General features: G+C 34.5%; 1 protein-coding gene across 21 annotated transcripts in view; it reads left to right on the top strand.

Moving 5' to 3' along the window:
- Positions 1 to 12,991, top strand: part of MLLT10 (MLLT10, histone lysine methyltransferase DOT1L cofactor) — a 188,877-nt gene that overhangs the window by 148,887 nt on the left and 26,999 nt on the right. The window lies entirely within an intron of this gene.

Here is a 12,991-nt window from a genome sequence, read left to right on the forward strand (position 1 = left end):
CACCAACAGTGGCACATAAATGAGAATACACAGGGTGTGTAAAGTGATGGTGATGCTGATATTTGATGTGAAATATATGAGGAGTGACAGCCTTAGATATTAGGCCAAGGAGTTGAAAGTTGTTGGTGTTCAAGTTCGGAAAAAAGATGAAACCCAGGTTCATCTGGTTATAGCATAATAAGATTGAAAGGAGCTAATGTTTGAGCAGAGAAACCAATTAGATTTTTGTACAATCTAGCCAAATAATATCATGGGCCCAATTGAGGGTAATGGAACTCAGATTGTTGGGACATATATTATGCAAGAAGACCTGGTAGTAATTGTCAATGAACTGAATGGTAGTAGCTGAGAGAGGATGGCCGTTCATTTACCAACAAGATATTTAAGTAGAAATGTTTAGTGTGAAAATGAATAGATAAGATTAGAGTTCGGACATGAAGGAAAATTGAAAGTAGTCTATATAGGAATAAATCACTGAAACTCTGAGAATGATCATGGCTTAGAAATGTTGATAGAGAGGGCAAAGAGATCGGATCCAGTTTATTTTAAGATAGGAAAGGCTTAGTAGGTGGAAAGGAAGACTCTAGAAAGGTAAAGGATTAAGATGGAAGAGAGGAATATGTGATGGACCAAAGAATCTGGACAGATGGAAAGCAGTCAAGTGAACAAGTAGAAAAAGTCAGCCTGAAGGAAGACAGAGGTAATAGCTGTGGAAACATTCAATGGAAAAAGAAAAAACAAAAACAAAACCTTAATTTAAAAAAATCTTCATATTTTTGGATTAATGAATGTTTAAATTAGAAATTTTAAAAATAGGTTTCCCCCCTCCACAGAGATTATTGTTTTCAGGTACGTGTAGTGGCTTGGATGTGTTTACAAAAGTGTTGTCAGTTTAGTATAGTTCAGACTAGTATTTTAATGATTATATAGAATAAATAGTAATGATACCTATATATGTAAAATTGTGTTTTTCTTTTGTAATGTCACAGTCCCCAGAGACTCCTTTCCTCTTGTATTCTTTGGTAGGAGTGTATCTGTCTGTTTCTCATCCTATTCTTAACTAAATGTGTCAACAAGTGGTACCTTCTAAATCTTTTTCTCTAATTAATTAATCTTCCTAACATGACTTTTATATCTAATTTCATTATTATTTTCAGAATTCATTTTTCTTCCTCATGACTATGGATTGTTGGTTCAGATCATTATAATCTCTTTCAGAGATTATTATATTAGCCTTCTTTTGGTTTTGCCCATTATACCTAGAGTTGAACAGGTGGGCTGACTCAAGCCAATATCTCAGAAGTGATGGTAGAGAAGAATGTAATTTAGTCATTTGTGATAAAAACATAACTGTCAAGAATACCAAATGTTGCTTGTCTTCCTTAAAGTAATCTTGGGAAAACAAATTATAACTGGGAAGTTGCGTGCTTAGTGAATCTGACCTCAGAGTACACACACTAAGTTAGATCGTGTTTAAAGATTATCATCTTCTTGATATTTTTCCTTCTCTATAATGCAGTTGATTGCTTTGCACCTTACTTTCACATTATTTCCTAGTCATGTGTTAACAGGAATTATGTCCCAGTTACCTTGATTAAACCTGGAGTTATAGACTATGTTTTATGGTGAGCTGTTCCTATAAATGGCTGTTTCACACTCGGAGGGCCATTTTGTTTTAGAGATTCTGGAGATATATGCTTATTCCTGACAGAGGAATATATTTATATAATAATAGCTAGGTATATGAATTTATGCTTCTCAGACTTTTCTCCATCAAATTTGTAATATTAGGAGCAAATAATATTTTCATTCAAAAGGTATATTAGAAGGCTTATATTGAAAGTTGTTTCTGGCTATGTCAGGATTTAAGAAACCAAAAATCTTTATTTAATCCATGTTGGCAATAATAGAAAATCTGATTTTATACCCTTAAGGAATTGTAGAGAGAAAAGAAATTAGAGTAATAAATATATGAAAGGAGAAGATAATAATTTGAAACAAAGAAAATATTAAAAAGAAACAAGTAGAAGTTTTAGGTATGGAAAACTATAATAGTCAAAGTAAAGAACACAATAAATGTGATAAATAGCACAATAGATGCAGCCAGGGAGCAAAATTAATTAATGAGTAGGTCAGATTAAGGAAGTCCCTGGAAATCCCTAGGAAGGAGGAGAGGACCAAGACCGACCACACACACACACACACACACACACACACACCTACCTACGTACCTACCTACCTACCTACCTACCTACCAATGTAATATGAAGGACAGAAGTAGAATCCAGGAAACAGGAACCCCAGAAAAAGAGAGAGAAAAAGAGAGGAGGAAATAATCTGAAGAAATAATGGAGGTAAACTTTCTTTAAAAAGTTGAGAGATCTTAGATTGAAACGGCCCTTAGAGTGCTAAAGAAAAAAGAGGGAAGGAAAAATCCTTTTTCAGGACACATTATAGGGAAATTTTAAGATCTCAAAGGCAAAAGAATTCTAAAACATAAACTATTGATAAAATGTGCTTCTTGGGGAGACATCTAAAAGGACTAAGTAGAAGTGACTTCTGTTGTAAGGAAATGGTACACATATAAAAAGGCTAGACTTACAGAGATATTTATCATAGAAAAAATTGGAAGTACTAGAAATGTAAGAATTACACTCATATTTCTTATAGCATCTCCTGGATTTGATTATCAAGTGATATTTAAGAAGCTTACCTAGCAACTTGGAAATATATCCATGATATATTTTCTTAGACACCAAACAGAACAACAAATTGAATATGTATTGTGCATAAAATAATATATACATGGCAAATGACTGTCATTTTCTTGTTATGATTCTTGTTTTCATGGCGCTCAGATTCTAGATGGGAGAGTCAGAAATATAAATGAATAATTACAGAATAAAATGTTAGATAAAATTATTATCATAGAGGTTATGTTAAAATTATAGGTTGTAGAGTAGTTTTTTGTTTGCCTTCATTTTCTAAAATTAAATGTGGTCATTTCTTTTATGTTTTTATTTAAATTAAGAACCTTTAATGAAGAATGGCAAATTGTTTTAATCACTGCCACATCTAATAAGATTATGTTTTTCATTTTAATTGACAGTTTTTCCCTACTAAACCTTCCTTTTAATTTTCTTAAGCTAAAGAAACAAACAAACAAACAAAAGCACTATGTAATGCACCACATGATGTTTCTCATCTAGGCTCATGATTGATATTAATTTAGGTGTGTCTCATCTCATTAACCTGACCACCTATATTCTTATACTTATGAGTGCTAAGTGTTTCTAGAGAAAAAAAATCACACCATGTACAAATTCATGTCATTATCAATTCATGATATTAGCCTTAACTGACATTTAAATTGCTTGACAATGTTAATACATGTCTCTAGGAAACCTTCCTTACTTTTTTGCCGTGATTTTTAAAATTCTTCTTCCCCTTCCCCATTTGATGTATGTTAGATGTCTTTGTCTCTTATGCACAGAAAAAAATTTCATCTTCTCAATACCCAGTTCTGCAAATCGACTTGATTTCTATCTATCCTTTTTCCTTCTCTCCAGTTCTGCTTGCAGTCAAAGACTGGTCCTTGTGCTCTGGCTCGCATCCTTTTCTGCCCCATTCACAGACCTTATCATTTTAGTTTCCTCACTTTCTCTTTCACCATCACTCATCTTTATTTAAACATGCTCTACTATCTCTCCTCTTGAAAAAAACCCAAACCAAGAGACCCAAACTCCTTTAATCCCGCGTTCCTATTTGTGTGCCTACTCCTCAAACTGTTCTACCCCATTCACTCATTTAAGATGTTCTCTTTGTTTGGGACCGTATGTCTAGGTGTGACTTTTTTCTTCTTGGGACTTCTTGTGTTTCCTTTTTGCGAGAATTCATGTCTAATTAATTCTGGACACAGTTGTAGCCATTATATTTTAAAATATTGCTTCTCCCTCTTTCTATTCTTCAGTAACTTTTGGTAGACATATTTGGACTTTCATTCTGTTGTTTGTGTCTCTTGACCACTCTTTGCAAATACACACACACACACACACACACACACACACACACACACACACACACATTTTTAACCACTCTTTTATAATTTCCATTTCTTAATCTTTCTGTGCTTTATCTGGGAAATTTCTTTTGATCTTTTTTTGTTTACTCCTCATCTATTTAGCTCAATTGATTGTTTCACCTGACTGATGAGTAAAGAGTTTCAGTGAACGTGTATTTTGGAATTCTTCATGAACCTTTTAGAAATGGACCTGGTCTGGTTTCGTTTTTCTTTTTCTTTTGTTTTTTAAACACTGTATAGCTCTTTTCTCTCATCTAAATATTTTTTATTTTGAAACAGTCTCAAACTTACAGGAAAGTTGAGAGTATAGTCTAGAGAACTTTTATTTTCCTAAACAATTTGAGGGTAACTTTGCAGACATAGTGCCCTGTCAGACCTGAATACCTAAGTGTTTGTAAGGACACACTACAGAATCACACACAACTGTCAAGAGCAGGAAATTAACACTGCCATATTAGTCTTCAGATGCTATTAAAGTTTGTATGTTTTTTTCATTATTAGATTCAGGTTGTTTTTTGGGAGCAGGATATCATAGAAGTTATCTTTCCATTTTATCTATTAGATGGCACATAATCAGGCTTTTCCAATGAAAAGATTTTCTTTTCCTCCTTTATAATTATATAAGACATCTAATATACAGTATTTTGTGGAATAAACTTTTAGACTATGTAAATATTCCATTCCTTGTCAAACTTGCAGTTTATATCAGTATGGATTTAGGGAATCTTATATATTATAATTCACTTATTGTGATACTCAAATTGTTCTCACTTTAGCCTGTGAGAGCTCCTTTAAGCTGGCTCCATGTCCTTTTGATATGCCCTCATTATTCTTTGACCACTTCCTTACTTTCTGGCAGTGCAAGTATATTAGTTTTCTATTGCTGCCATAACAAATTATCCCAAAATTCTCATCTTAAAGCCACGCCAGTTTATTAGCACACAGTCAAAAGACCAGGTTGGGTTGGATAGTTTCTCTGCATAGAGTCTCACAAGATTGAAACCATTGGAGGCCTAACTTTCAACTTTCTCTCTCTCTCCTTTTTTTTTGTGATGGGCATTAAAGCCAGAGCTCCTAGGTTACTGACACAGGCTGGCTTCTCTAGGACAACCTGGTAAAGCTCTTTCCTTTTCATTTTTGACTCCTAAGGATCTTCCTTACTTTCTGGGGACTTAACTATTCATTCTTAGGTCATTTTAATTAGGATGGGTATTGGGTTATTTAGTCTCCCCCATTGCCAGAAGCAGAAATTCTCTCATTGATTGATATTTCAAACCACTTCATACTGGCTTCTGCAACTGCTCTTCCACTCAGGAATAGCTTTTACTTTGCCAAGTCTAGTAGATATTATTTTAGTCTTCATCTTAGATAACTTCTTAGCATATTTATTTTTGTTGAGGACTTCCCTTCCCATCCCGTCTCATCCTCTGTCCCGTCCCAGCATGATAAGTAACTTGGTTGTTTCAGGTGTACAGTTCAACAGTAAGGCATATATATTTTGCATTGTATGTTCACCGACCATAGTTAGAATTCTTTCTCTCACCACATATTTGACCCCTTTGACCCCGTCTCCCCCGACCCGTAACCACTAGTCTATTGTCTGTGTCCATGAGTCTCTTTGTTTGTCCTGTTCATTTGTTGCTTTTAGGTTTATATCGCACATGTAAGTGATACCATGTGGTTTTCAACTTTTTCTGTCTGGCTTATTTTGCTTAGCATGATTATCTCAAGGTCCATCCATGTTGTCGTAAATGGCAGTATTTCATCTCTTCTTATGGCTGAGTACTATTCCACCGCATATATGTACCACAGCATCTTTAGTCATCTATTGTAGGACACTTGGGTTGCTTCCATGTCCTGGCCGCTGTGAATAATGCTGCTATGAACATCAGTGTGCCAAATATCTTTTTGGATATACGTTTTCAAGTCTTTGAGGTAAATACCCAGTAGAGGGATTGCTGGATCATATGGTAGATCAATTCTTCGTTTTTCGAGGAACCTTTCTACTGTTTTCCATAGTGGCTGTACCAGTTTGCAGTCTCACCAGCAGTGTGTGAGGGTTCCTTTTTCTCCGCATCCCCTCCAACATTTATTATTACTTGTCCTGTTGATAACAGCTATTCTAACAGGTGTGAGATGGTATTTCATTGTGGTTTACTGGATTTTGTTAACCAGTATCACCGTAATAAAACCAAAAAAAAGTAAAATAAGCAACTTGGTTGTCCTACTATTTTGACCATTTCTTTTTTTAGTTTTCTGGTGGCTTCTCCTTTATCCTAATTTAGTATGGAGATTCCTTTTGGCTAAATCCTGAGCCTCTGCTGTCACTCCATAATTCTCACTAAGTTTAAGTTATTTAAAATCTTTCGTCTAAGGTATTAATAATAGCTATTTGGTCATCTCCCCAATTCTGCTCTTCTGTTGTCTTTCAAGGCATTGTTTGCATTGTATCCAAAGTGATCTTTTAAAAATATAATTCTGGTCATGCCACTTTCTTGGTTAAAATGTTTTATGGCTTTTCATTAGGATGAAATCGAAAAGTCCTTTAGGGCCTGGCCTGTAAGGTTCTATATGAGCTGGCTCTTGGGCTGCCTTTAGCTTCATCTTTAAGCATCTTATTTTTTTTCTCATTATGTCATACTGGATGTATCAGTTAGGGTCCGTTGTACATAAGCCACAGAAATGGATTATGTCAAATTTAAGCAGAAAAAATAATTTATTGGGTATGTATGGTTATTTTAGAGAATTAAAGGAAAAAATCCCATCCCAGACCTCTGAGAGAAGAGAAATAAGGGTGTTTCAAGGGGTAGGTAAACAAGAATTAGTAGACTAATATTACTACCATTAGACTAATTTAGTTGTGACTATTTTCTACCCTTCTGAGTATGCATTCAAGAGATACAGTTTGATTGTCTTGGCTTGGGCCACCTGCTCATTCCTGGGCCAAAAGTATATGAAATGGGGGTAGGGATAGATGGAAAATAGAATGCTATTTGGAAAATAAATGGGAAACACTTCTAGGCAGGTAAAAACAACAGAAATGGTCTCTAAGGACTTCCTTCTAGTTTATGTGTTCTTCACGGGTGCTTATCCTATACTGTTAATCTTAATTAAGGTACCCTTTATAGTCTGTCACAACACATTCTACTTTGTCATCATTGCACCAATATTTGTGTGATTATTTAATGTCTAGCTCTTATACTTTTAAGTTTCACGAATGCAAGAATGCTGTCTATTTTCTTTTTTGTAGTATCTTCAGCATCTAGTATTGTGCGTGCACATATTAGCCACATAAAATATTTATATTATAAAATGATATCTTCTGTGTAATATTTAGTTGGTTTCATCAAAATAATATTAAAAACATTAAATATTGTTTATAATGTAATAGGAAAATATGAATGTTCAGTGTAAAAGAGTTAGAAATTCTATATTTAGTACATAGGCAGCTAAGTAAGCAAAACAAAACTATAAATTATGCACCAAAATATTTGAAAATATATAAAAATATCAACCATTTTTTCTACTTTTCCATCTATTTAAATTTTTTAATAAGTGTTTATAGAATTAGGTAAAGTCAAAAGAAGAAATACATAATGAACAACATTGTTAATTAAACTGTGTAAAAATAGAGCAACCTAAGAAATAATAAATGCTTGCCCACGGAGAATTAGGAATACCCATATTCCATCAAGGTGGCCAAGAGTCTCAGGAAAAAAAGCTCTTCTTTTCTAAATTTCATTTTATCCACTCTGAGTAATGAATATGTTGATCATATGGAGACATAGTCCACAATCTAGAAAGGGAAAGCCAAAATATAGAATATCTTGTGTTAATACATTAGTCACCAAAGGGAACAGACATTAAGGCAGTATTAACTATGGAAGCTTTCTGTTATTGTTTATATTCTCCTACTTCTTTTAACGTTAATAGATATCATTCCTCCTTCGTATTTAATAATATGGCTGCTATTTATCAAATGCTAACCATGTAGTAGACAGTATACTAATAATATTGGTACGTGCTTTACATATATTAGCTAATCCTTTCACCAGCCCTATAAAATCATTGATACCAGCCTCATTTTATAGATGAGGGATATTAGGTTCAGAGGGGTTAAGTTATTTGCATGAGGGAGCAGGATTTGGACTTTTAACTACTATAAACCGCATTAACCTCCAGAAAAGACTATTCAGTCTCTTGGGATTTGGTTAGGGATAACTCATCAGGCTTAATCATTTACTTAGTTAAATATTCCTCAAGACTGTCTCATTTATTTACTCTTCTTTGCTGAACAAGCAACTTGATATGGTACTGATTTGGCCTTTTAGGCATTTTGAAACTGGGAAGCAGGAACTCTGCTTGGCGAACACTAATTTCTGTCACTAGAGAGGTATACTTTTGTCTTATATAACGATTTTATATAATTGCAGTGGGCACGCTAATAAGAGCTTAGGTCTAAACAATATTTTCTTGGCTCTGCCCACACTGTACTGTTCTTCTGAGATCACCATCTGTCTCTCTGTTTCTAGATCTAATGGACATTTTCATTCTGTGTCTTAGCTAGCCTTTCAGCATCCTGTGATGCAGCTCATGTGCCTCTTCTTTCTTCAAAGTCTTTTCTTGGCTTCAGTAACACCACATTCATAGTTTTTTTCTTACCTTACTGATCTCAATTTTCTTTACAGGTTTTTCTTCCACTAACCATCCTTGAAAGGTTAGAGGTCTTCAGGACTTAGTCCTAAACTGGCTGCTTTGCTCTTTTACAAACAAAAATCAACTCTTCCTGTTCCATTTTTCACCACCTCAGTAAATGGCATCACCAGCCAGAAACCTGAGATTCATTTATAATATTGTTGTTTATTCTGTCTACCATCAGGTTTAGGTGATTCCAACTTCTTGATGTACTTCAGATCCCCCTCTTTCCACACATTCAATATCATGACCACCTTAGTCCAGAGGGATATAATCTTTTATCTAGATTGTAGAGTTGCCTCCTAAATGACCTTTCCGTTTCCACTCTTCCTCCTTCGGATCATTCGGATCATTCGCTACATAGCAGTTAGAGAAATGATCTTTTAAAAACTAAGGCATGTTCTTTGCCTTTGGTGTCTTCCCTTTGATCTTAGCATAAACTGTAAACACCTCTGTGTGGTTTACAAGATCCCGTGAGATATACTCCTTCCCTTACTCCAACCTTGTCTTCTACCGCTCTTTCCACTTTATGGTGCTTTAGCCATATTACTTTTTTTTTTGACCCCCTTGTCTTTTGAACAAGCTTTTCTACTTAGGTCTTGGCTTAAATATCATTTCTTCAGACAGGTCTTTTCTGCTTCCTAATTTTTTGCTCTCATAGTATGTATACCCTTTTCCTTCATAGCACTTGTCACAATTAATAGTCATGCGTTCGTTTTAATGTTTGCCTCTAATTAAATTGCAAATTCCTGGGGAGCAGAAATCTTTTTTGTCTTGTTCTATACTTTATTCCTTGCTCCTAGCACAGTGCCTGTCTTCTAATAGATAGATACTCAATAAATATCTGATTGATAGGTGGATGGGTAGATGAATGAATAGATGAATGAATCAGTATGTCATTGTCACACTCTGTATCATTCTGCATCTTTGTTTCTACTCTCTAGCCTGAGCAGATGAATTTCAGGCTATTTTCCTAGAGCTTGTGCATTGCGGGATTCACTTCTATTTAATATGATGACTTATCTCCTCGATTTGGATTAAAATAGCATATAACTTGTAAAAGATGGAAATAGGGTAAAGTTAAACAAAGCAGATACAGAGCAACCTAAGGAGGATTATTTGCCTTGTGAAAAAAGATCTAAAGGTCTTAGTAAACTGTTTATGCTGTACCAATCATACCTGAGATATGAGGGAGTTGAAGTATCAGTGATTTTCATTAAAAAAAATATAGAGAGAGAATTTTATGCTTTCCTGCCTTGATAGGAAAGCAAAATTTTGATTTATTCTATTCTATAGCAGTAACCTGAGTACCAAACATAGTCTCGGAGTGTGATCATTGCACTGCACTTTAGCTGTGCAGTTTCCCATTTAAGTACTAATTAACATAATATAAAAACATTAAATTTAGAGATCAAAGGTCCTCAATCACCACAATTTTGCATCTCAGTATTATACTTTCATGATATATTATTGCATGTGGTAATGGTATTTGCAGTTTTCAAAGTGTATAAAGGACATTAGGGGACCTGACCATTACAGTATTGTATTTTCCTGACTTAAAGGTAAATTTTTAATTAGAGCATTAACTCTAAAATAGCTATAGCTACTATTTGTGGAAACTTACTGTATATTAGGCATTGCTAGAGCCTTTACAAAGATATTCTTAAATAAAAGCCTTTAAGTTAGTTGTTACCTTGGTTTTATAGAAAAGAACAATTTCATCATGCCACCTTCAGCTAACTTTTGTCTTTTAGTTATGAATGTTGGAGATTCCATGAATAGTATGCTTTTCATCATTTAAAAAAAAAGAAAAAAGGAAAACTAAGTACTTTTAAAAAGCCGAGTTCAAGTAACTACTCTCTGGAACTCCTCTACCCTAATCTTTTCCTCTGAACTTTCCTGTATCATTAACTTATGAATACTTATTAGCTCTGTTATGAGACTATAAGGTCTTTGAAGGCAGAATTCCTTTCTGTTCTTTGCTATCTTCAGTGCCTTTTTTTATAATAAGAACCTCAATAAATATTTGTTGAATGAACTATGGGGTAAACAACTGAAAAAAATTTTTTCTCAGCTATATGTCTGTCCTTTGTAATATAAGGTTTGTAAACATTTGCTTCATTTACATGCTATCTCTTTTCTGTTCTTCACAGCCAAACTTCTTTAAAGAGTTATCTTGCCAAGATTTATTGTCACCTTTAGTGACTCCTTTTTCTGGCCTTACCTAAATGGCCAATTAGTATCATTTGAACTTTCCATTGAAATTCTCCAAGTGGTTTCTGAGATTCTCTCAGTTCTTTGTGGGCTTTTTTTGGTTTATCCTTTAATAGTAATATTCTCTAGGGTTTGGTCCTTTTCTCTTGATCCTGCTGAGAACTTTTCCCTGGGTGATCTCATTTTTCCATTTCTTGGCTTTGACCAGCTTCCATATCAGGAGTTATAAATCAAATACTTACAGTGTCCAGGTAGATAACATAAATGAGTGAGGAAGAGAGAATAAGGAATAATGGGATGCTGGTGGATTAAAGAATCTATGTCTAAAGCTTCAGCAGATTGTTGCTGTTTCGGAATATAGTATCCAGTGTTGACCCAGCTTCAGTTTTTCAGGAAAAATTAGAATTCTTAGAGTTTCTAATGTGAAATTTCCATGTTGCTAAATTGAACTAGTTAAAATTTTTAAACACAGTATACATCAACAGAAAGCCTTTTTGAGTTTTCATATTTACTTATTCTAACTTCACTATGCTTCTAAGTCTTAGATTTTTATCTTTAGGTCTGATTTTTCTGCCAAGCTTCAGGCTTATCCCATTCTGTTCTAGACTATATAGGAGTTCTGTGTTCCACAGGCATCTCAAAGATCAACCTGAACTTCAAACTTGTATCAGGAAGTGGTTTCTATAGTTACAGAATCAGACAGCTATGAATTTGAATCTGATTCTACCACTTAGTAGGTCGTTAAGCAAGTTATTTTATTTCTTTAAACTTCTGTTTCCTCCTATGTAAAAATGAGAGTGATATTTACCTCATTGGGCTATCGTGCTAGTGACCCACACATAGTAACCAAGTCCTGGGTACAGTTGCTAGTCCTGCTTCAGTGATTGGTATTGCCACTCTCATATCCACTTGCTGGTGCTTATGAGTCAAGAATGACTCGGCTTTTTTATTCTTCACGTCTAATTAGTTACCTGTCCTATGAACTTTGCCTTTGTAATGTCTCTTTTGCTCTTACCTTAGTTTAATCCCTATTTATGCTCTTCAGTATTTTTGTAACAATCCTTAACAGCTTTCTCAGTCTCTATTTAAATATCTTCCCCAGTTTAGTCTTTGCCTTGTGCCAGTGATTTATGTTTTGCTTAAACCCAAATCCGATCACACCAAACTTCTGTTTACAGTCCTTCAGTGGCTTCCTATTGTTTCTGATTTTTTTTTAACTTTTAACATTTTAACTTTTCATGTTCTTCTTGATCTAATTCCTGTTTGTTTATTTATTGCCTTATTTCTTGCTTAACCTATACAGATAGTACTTATAAGTTCTTAGAATTTGCCCTGCTCTCAGTTGCATGTTTCTTCTTCAAACTACCCTTTGCCTCTGTTCTGCAGCTCCTTTAGAAATCAGTTCGAAAGGCTCCCCTGTCTTCTTCCCTCTCTTACCTGGGGTCTGGGTTAGATACTCAGTCCCCTTAGGGTGTTTCTTTCATAGTACTCTTCAGTCCTTTATAATTGTCCCTTTTTTCCACTAAGCTTCTTGAAGGCAGAGACCACATATCTTAGATGGCTTTGTATCTCCAGGACTTAGAATAATGTCTGGCAAATAGTGAGCTCTCTCAGATATTTGCATAATAGATGCATTTGTTGAATGAATTTTTTTTTTTTTTTCTGGAGAAATCATAGATATCTTAGGAGCCTCAAGTATAATTGTAAGGCCTTCAAAAATATCCCAGTTCTTTTATTCCCCTTGTTTTAAGATTATAGGTGCTTTTATTTATTATGAATCAATAATTATGTTCTTTAGAACAAAGTATAGTCCTCAAGGACTGTAGTTTCTGAAAAGTTTTTTTTTTTTTTTTGACTGCAGGCTACTTAGGTTCATTTTTTTTCCTGCTTTCCTCTTGTTACAGTGTCAAGTTCTTATTCCTTCCCACCCTCCCAAGAGCTTTAGTCTATAGCAGGATTTCTCAGCTTCCACACTATTGACACTATAGGACAGGTAATTCT

This window comes from Pteropus vampyrus, unplaced genomic scaffold, assembly GCF_000151845.1.
Source record: "Pteropus vampyrus isolate Shadow unplaced genomic scaffold, Pvam_2.0 Scaffold96, whole genome shotgun sequence".
Classification (NCBI taxonomy): Eukaryota; Metazoa; Chordata; class Mammalia; order Chiroptera; family Pteropodidae; genus Pteropus; species Pteropus vampyrus.